The sequence below is a fragment of the Anomalospiza imberbis genome, chromosome 5, assembly GCF_031753505.1.
Source record: "Anomalospiza imberbis isolate Cuckoo-Finch-1a 21T00152 chromosome 5, ASM3175350v1, whole genome shotgun sequence".
NCBI classification, from domain to species: domain Eukaryota; kingdom Metazoa; phylum Chordata; class Aves; order Passeriformes; family Viduidae; genus Anomalospiza; species Anomalospiza imberbis.
Genome location: NC_089685.1, coordinates 54046007 through 54061161, shown reverse-complemented (window position 1 = coordinate 54061161; position 15155 = coordinate 54046007). Strand labels below are relative to the sequence as shown.

Sequence of the window (15155 nt, the reverse complement as noted above, 5' to 3'; positions counted from 1 at the left end):
GTTTGATATATTTTGTGGAGGGTGAATATGGAGAGAGCACCTGTGCAGGACTCATGTTCGACTTCATGCAAAAAATATTATTTCTCCAGGTTACCACCTAAAGGAGACACTATTCCAGAGTCTTCATTTCTGTTTTTAAAGGGACATTTTGTTCCCCTTTGATTGCAAATGTATTTTAGAGATGTTTCAACTCTTTTTTTCTGCCCTTGTCACTTCTCTAATCACAAAGTCTTGTGGTCTTTTAGGCAGCTGCCAGACATACAGGGCAGGAGTAATGAGATGTCATCATGCTTACTTCAGAATGAATCTCTTATGAATAAAGGAGGATGTCAGAATTCCAGGTTTTATACATTGTTTTAAATATATTTTTCAGAAAGTATGACTAATTCCGATTAAAATATTATATTATAATATCTTCAAACTCTGTATCACAAGTATTTTTCCATGACCAGCAGTTTCTTGCTGCAGATCAGAAAGGCTTTATGTGGCCAGTGTGTGACACATTAGTGTACACTGCTCTTCTGGATTCATCACATCACACACAACAGGGCCAAGTCCTGTATTATTAGTTAATTTGCAACAAAGCACACATTCCATTTAGGCTTGAAAAGTGCCTGACAAAATGAAGTCCCATAATTTTCAGAATGTAATTTCATTCTGTTTCCATCTGCAAAGTTTTTTTCCCCCCTTTCCCTGAAGTGAAAGGTCTGCACAGGTGTAACAACCACTTTATTTCTGCTTCAGCATTTCGATTGCTGGGTTTTGTCCACCTCACAAATGGTGTCAATGGGGTCACCTGCAGCTGATCATTAGAGGGAATGCATGTCCTTATCTGCATCCCACACTTGACTAGAAGTGTAGGCCTCCTCATCAGGATGGAAGTTATTAATTCAGTAGGAGCATCTTTTTCTTGATGTCAAGGAAAGAAAGGTCAGTGCCAGCAATTGCTGATTAAGTTTAGCAAAGTGAGGAAAGAAGATTAGCAGGATTGAGCTTTGTCACTTCTTGCTTTTTTGGTTCAAGTCTTCAGTGAATGAAAAATCATTTGTGCCTGATTAGAATTCATGTCTGTCAGAACATATTTCAAAGAGACAGTAACTTCTACATGGCTCAGGCTGAGGTAAGTCTGGAAAATTCACCTCGCCTTACAGACAGTTCAGCAAAGACAAATGAACATTGATGAGACTGGAAGATTATTGTTTCAGAGGAAGTAAAGGAGAAACTTTTCCTGCAGTTTAACTGCAGCCAAGGAATCATAAGGATGCTGTGGATTTTAACTGCCACTTCTCTACCTTCCATGAATAGCATATGAAAGTGGTACAGAGAAAGCCCTCTTTAACAATAGCTAGAAGTTCAGGGTTCTTTTTATTTAATTTGATTTTGCCATTACCAGGAAGATAAGCCCTGGTTATTTCATTCAGGAAATAGCCACACATTTTTTGAGGACTGTGAAAAGTGAACTAGATCCCTTAAAGAAATAAAGCTTATAAAGGAGGAGGAGGGGGAAATATCAGCAATATTAAGCCTGCAAAAGTCAAGCTCATTTCTCATGATCAGTTGTATAAGAGTAAATTTTGGCACGATATTTTTAGGGCAAATATGGTATACAGGACGAGTGGGCATGGAAGCCAGCCTATCTAAGATAACCTGCCTGATACTGAAGGGATTTATTAGCAAATTGCACAGCATGAGAGACTGTTGCTGTTATGATATTGTACCTTAATTGTTAGGTATTGACTGATTGCAGTGTCAGTTCACTGCCCCTGAAGAACAGAGAAATTGGAAAAGAGAAGCAGCATTCTGCTTTTCTTGAAAGAGATCTCATTTACTGTCTGTAGGTTCTAGAAATGTGAACAAATGTGAAAAAAAAAAGAGAAAATTGAAAAGGGCGAGACAACATCTTAGTTAAAGTTCCATGTGTAACTTGTTAGTTATTTGTACAGTTTTACTTACAGCAATTGTAAAGTGCTGAGAACAAATCCCAGAGGATAAACTCCAAATTATTCCTTATGGAATTCATAACCTGACTTAGAAGGGCTGCAATATCTCACAAGCCCTACATGTGAGAGTGAATTCTATGTATGAAATGTTAAAGGGGAAATAGATATTTCTGTGGCCTGAGACAGTCACTTCTTCCAAGCAAGTCTACAGCTCTGGTGACACCATGGTGGCTACTGTAATGGAGCCACCTCATCTCTCATCTTAGAGGAGCTGCTGATGTGATTCCCTTCCACTGGACAGGAAAAAGCAGTCATGTGTCCTAGGACAGAAGCAGCAGTGGTGAAGGAAGGAAAGATATTGAGTGCTACTCCCATTCATGACGTGCTGGTTCCCATAAATCATCTGGAAGATATGTGCCAGGACTACTGTTAGTGATGTCATGATTTTAACCTGGAGCATTTCCCTGTGCTCCTGGGAGCCTGCAAATAGAGCAGAGGTGGGAGCATCTGGCCACTTCTGCTGACAGTCAAAGCCTGTTTGACCAGCTCTAGGCACAAGTGATGTGACCTGAGCAGGAATAACAGAACAACCTCTGAGAAGTGTGGAAACCAGACTCAGACAAAAGATTCTGAGAGCTAAAACTCTGGAGAAATAATTCCTTTTGTTTTAGCAATTTCTTTGCTCTTTTCCCCTGCCTGGGACTGTACTGTTGCACTTTACATCAGCTTGTCTCCCTGTGTATATTATAATTCAGTTGTTCACAGACACATAACTCAGGTTACCAGGTAGAATGAGTGACTATTCACCATTGGCCATGTCCAAAAACCTGATTCCATCTGTCTTTAAACAACAGCTGTGAACAGGAGAGCTGCATGAATATTATCATAAGGCCTTAAAGGAATTTCTTTCTCTTGGCAACACAAAAAAAGTAGAACCTCATACTGCATTGTAGAAATCTCTATGTTTGGGAGCTCACAAAGTCAAAGGTACATGCAGATTACAGAAACAATGAGACAAGTTCACAGAAGAATACTCTCATCAGTCTTCCCCCATTCCTTCTCTCTGCTCTCTACCCTGGCAGGAACTTTGGGCTTCCTCTGGGAAGTCAAAGACTTCCTTTCAGAGAACAACAGAGAAAGAGCAAGCAATTCTTGTCCTGAATGGCTCTCTACACTCAGCTGTCTGTGAAAGAATGTGCAACCCTGCACAAGACTGCAATTACATTACCTTAGAATTCCTGCTTTGAAATAAACACAGCATATTTAAAGCTAAACCCAAACTTTGGAGCAGTACCTTTGAAAGTAATCAGTAAATTAACAGTGTAACACTGTGTTTCCTTTACTGAAGGTTTGTAATTCTTCGAGTCCATTTTCCCAAATTTCCCCTTATTTATCTGCTTTGAATTGAGAATGTGTACAAGACTTAGCAGGGTGGTGGCCTGATGGGAATGCTGATCTCTCAGAGAGCTAACAAGAGTATCTGTATCTGCCTGTCTCCATGACTCATGCACTGATTTTAAGTTATTCCCCTCTGAGGGCCAGAGGCTGCCAGCTCCTGTGCTTCACTGCACATGGAATCTCACTTGCACCCTCTGGAAAGCTTACTTACCTAGACAGCTCTGCTGCCAAAGGTCCCATTTTAAGATTCTGCATTGGTTTCAAGGAGATATTTCATATTTAACTTCAGTGTTTGCTAAAGCAGCTAGTAAAATGAGGTTAAAAGAGAGAAAGACTATCCACTCCATCAAGAATTTTTTGTTGATTCCTCTCCTCTACTTTGGCCCTAGTGATGCTATCAAGATAATTCCCTGCTTTCTTTGGCAGGTCACATGGTCTTCCAATGTGTGTAGTTACCAGCATGGCAAAGTGAAAGGGAAGCAGAGCAGAGAGAGGCTTCAAACATCAACCATTTCCTTGTTTTTTTGGTCTAGAAATGTCTGTTTTCAGAGGCTGTTTCTGTAAGGCAGAAAAAGAAGCCGGCACAGAAGGTTGTGGTTGTGGTTGGTTCACCCACAGCAGCAGGAAATACACATCAGCCAACATACTTGAATATCCTTTCTCTGGCAGTCTGATAGAATTCTTTTACAAACCCAAAACCCAGCAAACTCAAACCCAGTGCTGAGGAATGTTTTGTCTCTGAAGCCTTCCTGTTCTTGAAAACAGACCCACTGGGACTAGAAGCTGCACCTGCGGTTTTCACAACCCTCAGGTGATCACTCCTGGAATTTGCTCCTGGGATATACTTCCACAAATTCCTCACGCTCATGGTTTACCCCCTGTGACAAAGCCTGCCCAGTTCTGAATATAAGTATAGAAATAAACAAGTTTTATTTACCTGGGAGCCAGTCAGGATAGAGGTAATTTTTAGAAACTTTCAGCTCTCCAAAACCTATGTAGTGTGGTCTCAGCTAGTCCTAAGAAAACATTTCCATTGAAAATTCCATGTACCTCTGTTTTTCTTCCCTGGAAGTTCTTTGCTTTTCTAATCCTTTTCTGCAGTGGTAAAAAGCATTTGATCTGCTACTTATTTTAGAAGTTTGGTACATGTGCAAAGAGAATAGGATGTAAATCAGCACAGGATGCTGTTTTCCCCAGATGAATAGCCCTATGTAAATGTAAGGAATCAATACAATCTTTGCTAATCTAGTTTATTTATGTAGTGAATCATCTTGAACCCTATGATTTTATTTTGAAGACCAAAGAAAGCAACCACTTTTAAGCTGAATTTTCATATGATTCCACTTCTTTCAAAAATAAGTTCCATTTAAAAGAATCTCATTAAGAAGTTGCTTGTTTGAGCCCATCCAGCTATAGATTCCTTGTCATGCAAAGTTTTAGGCAACAGTAAAACATAATTCTCCATTGCTGCTGCACTTATACCTAGTTTGACTTCCAGTACAAGCTTTAAAGCACATGCCCTGCAATTTATTGGGATGGCACAAACAATATAAATGAACCTTAAGTGAGATGTTCTTTACCAGCTGCTAACAGCATCTATCCATTTTTCATCTCAGAAATTATGTAGGTAAAACATTTCACATGCTTAAGAAGCTTTTAGTAGGCCTATCCAGCATGTATAAGGAACAAAAAAAAAATCAGTAAACTTAAAACAGAAAAAAAATAGCATCCATGAAAACGTAACCTGCTGAAAGGATTTCTTTCCTCTCCAGTGGTTTTACATTCCATAGCCTATGGAGTTTTTTAAACAGGAAAGGAACAGGTTTTCTTGGACTTTCTGGCAACTCCCTGAAAGTGAATTCAAAACATAACTTAAATCTCTGAACACTTCAGTGTTGCCAGCCAGATAAATAAGCATTGCAGCAGAATGCAACACTTGCAGATGTATTCTCCCAAGTTTGTGGCTGTCTTCCACAGAACAAGCATTGTGAAATTGCTTCTACAGGTGTACCACAGAATTCCTGTTTGTCCCAGCTCTGGAAAACAGTCCACACCACAGCCCAGGCTCAGACCACTGCTGTGGGCAGGATTGCCAAGGTTTTGTCAGGGTAAAAGAGTGTCAGCCAGAACAACCAGCAAGGCAGAAAGAATATTCACCTGCCCACTGCCCCACTTGTTCTCTGGACACGTAAGAAGGCTCCAGACAGCCAGGACAGCACCAAGGACCTTGATCATTCATAGCCTGACTGACAAGAGCAGAAGCCTCTTCCTTGGGATGGTGAACAATCCCGGAAAATTAGGGCTGTGAGGCACCTCAGTCTAATAACCAGTTTATTCATCTGCCCTAAGGCAAGATCTACTGGACTGCCCCAAAAATGACAGATGCTGATCTAGCTCTAATGTATAATTAAAAACAATCAGTAACAGGCACACCACAACAACCAGAGAATTTATTCCTGTGTTTTGCTGTACTTTCAGCTGCAATTATTACCAATGCATTTTGCTGGATGCATTTTGCATCTTTCTCAATGCAATCAAAGTTAAAGTCTTGTTGAGAAATCCCACTCATTGACAGCAAAAATAATTTCATTTCCCTTTTATCACTTCTGGAAAATTTCAACTCTATTTCAGCAGAGCATGGAGGTACCTGGAGGTTCCTCTTGGTGGTCCTTTTTTTTTTTTTTTCTTGTTTGGAAAGATATTTTCCTTTAAAAGTACCAGAAGAATTAGGCTGCCACTCTAAGTTAATAGTCCCAGTTATTTATTGATAAATGTAGGGGATTCATAGGAACAATTCTGGAGAATTAAGTCCTTGTTTTTTCCTGTTTTCTGGATACCTTCCACCCGAGTCCAAAGGGTAGCCACCCTTACTGGGGAGGATGTATTTGTTAATAGTACAAGATTTTTTACCTAAATAGTAGAACTGGGGAGAACATTAAGGTGATGTTTGGGTTAACCATGCAATTAAGGTGTATTTAGTGCTATCTCTGACATTACTGTACTTTATGAGAACTGAAATGAATGAATGCCTTAGAGTAATAATCTTGGTTTATATCTGCTCATATTATATATATCTTCTATAATTCATGAATTTCTCCCTATAACAAACCTATAATATTTGACTTTATAACTGTAAGACCCTATACAATTCAGCTTTATAAAAGGAGACAAAAGACAATAATCAACACAAATCAGACAATTCCAGGGGGCAGAGTGATCCCACCCTGTGACTGTGCTGCTTTGCAGAGGCAATAGATGAAGCAATGCCTTCCTACAGGCTGTAATTCAAAAAGAAGTACCAAAGCATGTCTGAGAACAGTGCACTTTGTTTCCCTTCAAACATTCCTTTGCAATGAAATGCATTATTATTTTAAGCATCCACCTCTTGCATTGGGAAAGTTGATTCTCACTGCAGAGATAAGGAGGAACATAAAGAAGAGATAGGAAATCAAGCAAAAATGTTACCTGGTGGGATCTTCTATGGCCAATGAAGTAATTAAGAGCACAGCTGTTTGCAACCAGGTGGAACTAGTTCACAGTGACCCCTGCAATCAGAAGTAGAGACAAGGAAGTCAGGAAAGCAAGAGAAACTAGAGGTTTTCAGCTGCCAGAGGAAAATATATTGGCTGGCTCTTCGCCTTTCCACTAAGCTGTCAAGTAGGCACATCTTGTGCTTCCCAGCCAGCCATGCAGGCTGCAGGCAAAGAATGGTTTGGGGACTTTCCATTTTCCCTCATCAAAATCTTAATCTTCCAAATAATAATGCAGCATGTTTGCTGCAGAAGCCACGAGAAGGGAACAGAGAAAACAGCTGGTTAGAGACTGAGGTTGTTGGAAACCACCTGCTTGAAAAGGTGCAATGCACACACTTCTTCATTTTTTATTCATGTGAAAAAAACATTCATTGCCACTGGAACTTTAAGCTGACACGTCCTGTGATTAGTCTTCTGGGCTAAAAGGGTAAGGGAGTCAACATGTTCTTTAACACTGAACATGGTGATTGAATCTTGTATTCTGAGCAGGAAAACCTGATTGAAACAGTGAAGTTTTAGGGATATAATCTTGACTAGAGCAATTAAGTGATGGCAACCAGTGAAAACCACAAGTCTTTACAGAAACCTGGTAAGAACTTTGCTGAGCTACAATCAAGCCAATACACCAAGGTGGTGTCTGCCATGCTGTGTGCTGCCTTCCAGGAGCTGCCTTACTCTGGAAGGCAGAGAACTGATCTCTGGAATCATAGAATTAACAGAAAATGACTTATTTAATGGTATGAGAAACACAGAACAAGTACAAAAGCAGCATCTTGTTCATTTAAGTAAACACCTATAAAGATTACTTTTCAGTATGAAAGCAAAGCTTGCCACAGAACAGCAAGATTTGAGTGGGCTGGGAGAGATCAGAGGTAAGGGTGACAAGAGTTGTGACAGCAGGCAGTGTGAGGCACTGTGTGCCTTTTTCCTAGGAACTGAACTGGAACTAGCATTTCCTTCAGTGCATCATGGAATGAGCCATAAATTCATTTGCAAGCTTGTCTGAGCTCAAATTTGAATTTGAGGGTCTTTGGCTTCAACTGAAACAGACTTGAGGAGGAAGAAAACTCTAACAGCAAAGATGTTCAGTCTGCTGGATAAGTTATTTCCACCTTGATGTTCATACTAATTTTGTTTGCTTTGCTACCCTTTCTACCAATCCTGCTAGATATTAAAAATATCCAACACAGTAAAAATCCAGTCCTTTCCACTGTGAGCTTTGGCATATGACAATTCCCTCTAGACACAGACATGAGATGTGGAATTTCTGAGCTCAGCACATGCCTGGAAGAGGCAGAGGAATATGTCAGTCCCCAGTGGTGACCAAAAGGAGATGAAAAATGGGGGGATGCTGACTCTGACTTGAAATGTGTATTTTTTCTGCCCTCCAGAAATAAAAGCCCAAAACTTTTGTTTATTTATTCTCCTACTATTCTAGTTAAGAGGTGAAGAAAGATGCTAAAAAATGTAAATTGGTAAATTATTCAGAAAAAAACACTTCTAGTCTAAGAGATAGATTTTATATTGTTTTAAGAGAAAAAAAAAGAGAAAACTGTCATAATACAATCTGATTCCTACCATCTCTCTCTTCTGTAACAGTTTTTGTTGAGGCTGAAACAAGTACAGACTAACAAAAATCTCTGTGCCCTTGATTTTCATATTTGTGGTTTACAGGGTATCCACTCCAATCAACAGATAAATCATTCCAGTGACCAATCATTCCCACGGGTGGAGTGCTATTCTCATTAAATTCTGGTTTCCGCAATGAAATCTTAATCTATGGTGTGGCAGTTTGGCAATATTTGGAGATATTTGCAACACTGTCACAATGACGTTGGCTGATATTCATTATGCTCCTGACTGGAAGACATTTAAGAAAGAAATGAGTGAGTAAGCACTTTCTGTAACTCAGTATGAGCCAAAGCTCAAAGAAGTTCCAGGGGAAAAAAAGTGAAATGCTGATGCTTAACTAACAAATCAAAGTGTCATTCCAGTTTAGCTTTATCAGAACAAAATAACTGCTGCTGTCTGTGACTCTGGGTACCCACCATCCATCTAAGAAGAAAGGTGCCTACCAGCCTCAGGAGAGCAGCTCAAAGCCAAAGGGCACAAATCTCTTTGCCCTGAAGTTGGGTGTCCAGGGAATATGCCTTCCCTTCCTTGGCATGCTGAATATCTGGATAGCTGACCACTTCCAGCACCTGACCTAGGCTAGAGGGAGTAATAAAATAATTCCTGTTCTGCTTTCAGAAATGGGTAAAACAAAAAAGCATCTGTCTGTTAAAGTACAAGAAAAGGGTTTTGAGTTGCTGGGAAAAGGCTGAAAGGCAGCAGAAGTTGGTTTATGTTCATCACTCTTCATGTCATGTAGCCTTGTTGTAAATCTACATAAGCATTTAGGGTTTGAATTTCAGAAGAACAAAAAAAAATAAATAAACTACTAAGTAGGTAATCTAATGGTCATATCATGAACTGTCTCATAACCATTCCATAAAAGGAAATCTTAATTAAAAAAAAACCCAGACCATTATATTAAACTTCTGTCTATATTGTGTTAGATTTTGCAGTTCAGGGAAAAAAAAAACAAAACTCATGGTGAGAGGTTGGAACTAGATGATCTTTAAGATGCCTTCCAACCTATACCATTCTGTGAGTCTACAATGATTCTGTGAAAAACAACAGTTGAAAACACAACCAAAGTGTATATCAAGACTCAGAACATTACAGGACAAAATAAAGCCTCAACTTATTGTTATAGAATATGTGCAAAAATAAAAAAGAAAAAGGACAGAGTGCCCTGACTCGTGCCTGTCAGGGGTGGACAAAGCAAACAACACCCCAGAGTGACTATGTATTTAAAGTTTGTGACAGGACATATTGCTAAGCTACAGAAGAACCTCAAAGATTTTCAGAAGCATCTAATGGCCCTAAAAGTATCCATGAATTTCCTACAATGTAGACATTCTTCACCAGGAAGAACTGCCTCAGCTTGATAAATCAATACTGGATGACTTGGAGCAAATTGAGAAACTGAACCCGTGAAAAACTCCCCAGATGAGATGATATTTATTCAGGAGCTTAAAGCACTTCAGCTATGGAGCTGCCATGACATGTGATCTATAGTTTAGCACCGATAAAGTGCTGGAGAAATGAAAAGTGGCAGTGTGTCACCAACCTTAAACAAGGGCTCCCTGCCACTGCTGGAAATCACAGAAAAGAAGACAATGAATAGTAAATATTATCTGTATGATCTATGTATCCCCATTCATTTTGTCCAGGGAAGCCATCCACGTCACCCATCACAGGGACACAACCAATGCCCAAGTGCTGAGTTTACCATCTTCCAAAAAAGGTGGCAACAGTTCTCCTCATTGAAAGCTCTTCAGCCTCTCATTTTGGGAGGAAGGATTCCCTCAAGGACTGATAATGGTTTAAGAATTAGGAAAGAGAACAATGAACTAAACACAGCAGAAAGGCAGCTGTCATGATGCTCCCAGGTTCAGTGCTGGGTTCTTTATTCTTTAACATATCATTAAATTACATGAAACGGACTAAAAAGTCACATAATGGTGTTTTCAGATTAAGCAACAATTTCTGGATACTGACGTTATGTGTGGCCTTCAGCCCTGGCTACTGTGAACTGCTGCAGAAGGATTGCATGATGTTGACTGACCAAGCAATAAAATGGGCAATAAAACTCAAGAACAATGACTGTAAAGAAATGCACATGTGCAAAAACTAAAACAACCCACCACAACCCCCATACAGACTTCTTCATAGATTTTAAATGAGATATTTTCATTCAGGACAGAGCTCTTCCACACACTGTACATGCTGCTCTGGGAAGGCCAGCTGGATTTTCCAGTAGGTGTCAAACAGGCAAAAATAGAAGGTTTAGCCAAATAAATGTCTCACTGCTGACATAGCTTGGAAGCCTTACTCCCCCCTAGTCCCTCCTTCTTAGTTCTTTCCTTCATTCCTGTCCAGCCTTCCCTGCTCTTTCCTCCCACATCCACTGATCCCAAGTGCCTGACCCCTCCGTCTGGCGCTGCGACCTGACGGAGCAGGAGGCAAGCCAACTTGGCTCACCAGAGACAAAAGCACTTCTTTTTGTTATTATTTAAGTGACCTTTCTGCCACTGCAGTAAATTGGCTTACTGTGTGTCTGGAGGAGCACCAGCAATGCACAGGCCATCTGGGGTTTATGAAGGCAGGAGCTGGGGGTGCAGAAGCTGAAAAGAAGGGCAGAACCTTTCCCTCTTGGCAACAGTGAGCTTTTATCTTGGCTTAAGCTGTATTATGAAATCATAAGCTGGTGCTCATTTCTAAGCATCTGCTCCTGGCCCTGGACAGCAAATTACCTAAATTAATCTTTATTCTAATCCTGCACTGAAATAATTACACTCAATGAATCAGTCTTGGAAAGCAATATGGATAGTTACCTTCAAACAGTGTAGATAATTCTGTGAACAATGTCCCAGAAATTCAATAGCCTTCTCACATTAAGTCATCATTAAGTTCTCCCAGCACTTCTCCCTGTTTAACAAATCATGGGGAATTTAACTACAGAAGGCTATTATAAATTTTATATAAATGAACAGGTATTTTTGACTCTCACAATTTGTTCCTTGTTTGAAGGTGGAATACATCCATCTCTATTGCATTTTCCTTTTTCTGAGCACAGAAATAAACATGTCGCTATATTCCCAGCAGAAATGTTACAGCTGAACTCATACAGACATTTTGGAAATGATTTCACCATTATTGTGAAGTCCCATGTGTTGCAAAACTCGTCAAAGAATGAAATGCTTTAGGGATTAATTACAGGCTCTGAGGTCATACTTTAATAAAGCTACCACAAAATGGCATCCAAGGAGCACTCAGAGATGAAACCATTTTAAGTTTTGAAATCTTACAGCCTGAGATGACTCTACCTGGAGACAGCCTTTATGCCTTTGCCCTGATGGATCCAATCCAAATTTGGAAATATGGGGGCCAGTCAGTCAAAAAGATCCTCAACTTGGGATGAAGACAAGGTCAGCAGAAGAATATGTCATTTACAGACATTACCTGCTCTTTCTTCAGGACATACAAATGCAGCAAAAAACTGGATAAACTTGAATGTTTAAACTAAGGAAAGCCCAAGAGTCTCTGTTCGTTTTTCTGAGAATAAGGCATCTTGCACCACTGTTACTGTGATAGTGAAACTCAGGGGGTCCGTGCACAAGGCTAAAGAAACACAAGAAATGTGAACACATCCAACATTAAAACTTCTGAGTGCTTGTGCTCTAAATAAAAATGAAACATTTAGCAGGTGTGCTAGCTGATCAGTTGTTGCCAACACATTTTAAGGACAATCAAGTTTGGCCCACAATACAAATATGGGCTTTGGTATGTTTGTGCTTGTGTGGGATTTTTTTGGTACCTTTTTTTTTTGCTCTAGAATCGCTATGACCATACTGATCAAAACACCTAGAAGGTTTGTGTGTATTCTTGCTGGTACAGCCTGGCACAGAACTGGTCCAAAGCATTTTAAATTGTGCCACACCTCTCTTCCAGCAGCAGATCTGTATCCAGGTTAAGTGCAAATATAGCCAGGCCTATATGTTCTGCTTGATTTTTGTGTGAACAGGAGGCCAGTGAAGCCAGGATACCAGCCTGTCCTAGATGGGAAGATGCTGGAATTTAAATGAGCATTACAATCCACTGGGGTAACCCTTAGGAAAATAGCCATAGGCAGCTAACAGATTGGTTAAACATGCCTCACCTTCCTGGCCTAAGTGGAGCTCTGGGAGTGCATTAATATAAACATTTGCATTTAATATATTACCTCATCCTGGAAAAATTGTCATGCATAAATAGAAACCCAAACACAAATTTTATTCATCTAGTTTATAGTGAGAGAAACACATATCCTCAGCCTGCAGGAGCCCAGGCAGCCAGCTTGTGAAACCATGACAAGTTGCTGCTACAAAACATGAGGGAGGGAGCTCAGGAGCTCGGGAGCTCAGGAGCTCAGGAACAGCACCTGGTGCACATCCTAGAGCTGAGATGGTGCAGCTCTGCTCTGGCTCCCACCTTCCCTTTGACTTTGGACAAAATGCTGCCCTCCTGACTTCTGTTTCCCTTCAGTATGTCAGGCATACAATTCAAGGTGCAGGAGTTTGGCTGAAAGATTCCCTGAAAGACCATTTGGGAACTGAACTAAATGTAACTAAAAAGTACATTTTAGGTCTGAGATTCACAACCACACACTACCTAGGGTAAACCCAGCTGTTAAAAGTCTTGCCAAAGAAAACAGTTTTCCTAGTCATGTAGCACTGCTTAAGAGGGGCAACTGCTTGAAATCTCACTTTGCAGTTAATTCTCAACTTAGTGAGACCTCACAAATTGGAACTCTTAAAAAGGGCATCTTTGTAATCTGGTGGTTCAGCATATGGGTGCTGGGGGAAGGAAAGCTACTTTGCATGTCTATAAAAGCTGATACCAGAAGCTGACAGTTATGAAATGTGTTTCTAAACAGAGTAGAAGCTGTTGGTCTGATGGTAGGTTGTGTGGGGAGCAGGGGGAATATCCAGAAGTGAGTAGGAGGATTCAGCCTGGCTTCAGCACTGGGATAATCACAACTGATGTGAAGCAGGACTGATCAAAGGCCAACATCAGATGAGAGCTAGAGAGAATGTGTTGCCCATTGATATAAAAAACATTTCTTCACTCCCAACATCTTAAGGGACATACGATAATAACATTTTTAATGGCCTGTGGAAGGCTGGGGTGAAAGAATGATCCTCTGCGTGGTTTTTGACAGTAGCATTGTTGTAGCTCTGGTGGCCAGAGAAGGTGAAGCTTGGAGCAGAGCTAACATCATTCATCAGAGCAGATATAAAACATTTCCAAAGCACAGAGTCACCTGCAGGGTCTCAGAACCTGGCATCATACCTGATTTTTCCAAATATATCAGCAAGGCTAGTATATAATGTTGTCTCTCCCTAGAAATCTTGCTTTTCTGAAAATATTGTTCTATACTTTTCTACTATAAAAAGTTACAACACAATTAAATTATGCAAAAAATGAGGTCTGGGGAAATTCTTGTACCAATACTGAATAGAACAAGGGAAAGAGAATAACTGCTGATGGACACATCAACTTTTTGCTTCTTAGCAATGTTGAAGGGACACATCTTTAAAGTTTTGGTACCTCATCCATTACTAGATTCAGTGGATGTGACTCAAGTTAGACAGAAAGAATAGCTATGCTTAGTATAAAGCAGCCATGAATTTCAGAGAGAAATGCATTCTTAAATGAAATGAGAGGCCCCAGTCAATGCTAAGTGAAGTAACTGCTCATTTTGGGTGTCAGTGGAGCTAAGGCAGTTTGTCAGACAAATATGATTCTTCTCATTTCTCCAGACACTACCTTACAAAACTGATTCAGGAATTCAATGATTAATACTAGCAGCAGTCACTTAAATTCTTCTCTGACAGCAGCAACATTTACCATGCTGGCTGAATGAATTCACACTGGGGCAGGGAGCCCAGTGACTGAGAGCAGAAAGTAAACCCAGGACACTAGAAAGCCAACGAGGGAACAGAAAATCTGAAGGAAAAGAAAAAGTAAAAAAGTAAAAAATTGGTAAAACCACAATCAAAATAAATTTGCCTGTTTTATCACCTGCTGATCCCACTTCTTTCCAACCAATGCAGGAGGCCACATGCCAAGCCAGTGTAAATGGAATATGTTTATTCCCTTGATCACAGCACTTTCTCACTGCTGGAATGCATGTTATGAAGCTGGGTCTGACAAACCTCTGAAAAACATTTCCCTAGACAAGCACAATGTGACAAGAAACCAAACTCCACATAAAGTACATAAGTTCTCCTTTATGACTGGTTTTCCTTTAACCTCTGTCATCTTTGAAGAAAATATCAGAGTAGCAAAAATGTCAAGCACCTTCTGAAAGTAGACTCTAAAACCTGGCTGTCCAAAATAGTCCAAATCTCTGAAAACTGCCTTCAAAAACTGCAGTACAACAGCCACCCATCCATTCTCAGCTCTTGTCACAGTAACTCAGAGACACACAGAGCCATGCTGACGTGTTGAAAGCCAGTGAGATTCCAGAGAAGGCCATCTGCATGCAAAGCTTGCTCAATTTTTGCTGTCTCAAGTAAAGCCTACTTCTGTTTTCTTAAATGATTTTTGTGTGTGTGCCCATGCGTGGCTTGCAATAGCATTTGCTTGAAACAGGCACAGAAGAAAAGAGGTATCAAGCACAAGGCTGGAAAAA

General features: G+C 40.2%; 1 long non-coding RNA gene across 1 annotated transcript; it reads right to left on the bottom strand.

Moving 5' to 3' along the window:
- Positions 1–472: 472 nt before the first annotated feature.
- On the bottom strand, positions 473–14639 carry LOC137474361 (uncharacterized). The gene is made up of 3 exons (XR_010999319.1): positions 14543–14639; positions 6804–6883; positions 473–1841 (listed from the first exon to the last, which is right to left on the bottom strand). It is a non-coding gene; the product is annotated as an uncharacterized lncRNA (long non-coding RNA).
- Positions 14640–15155: the final 516 nt, after the last annotated feature.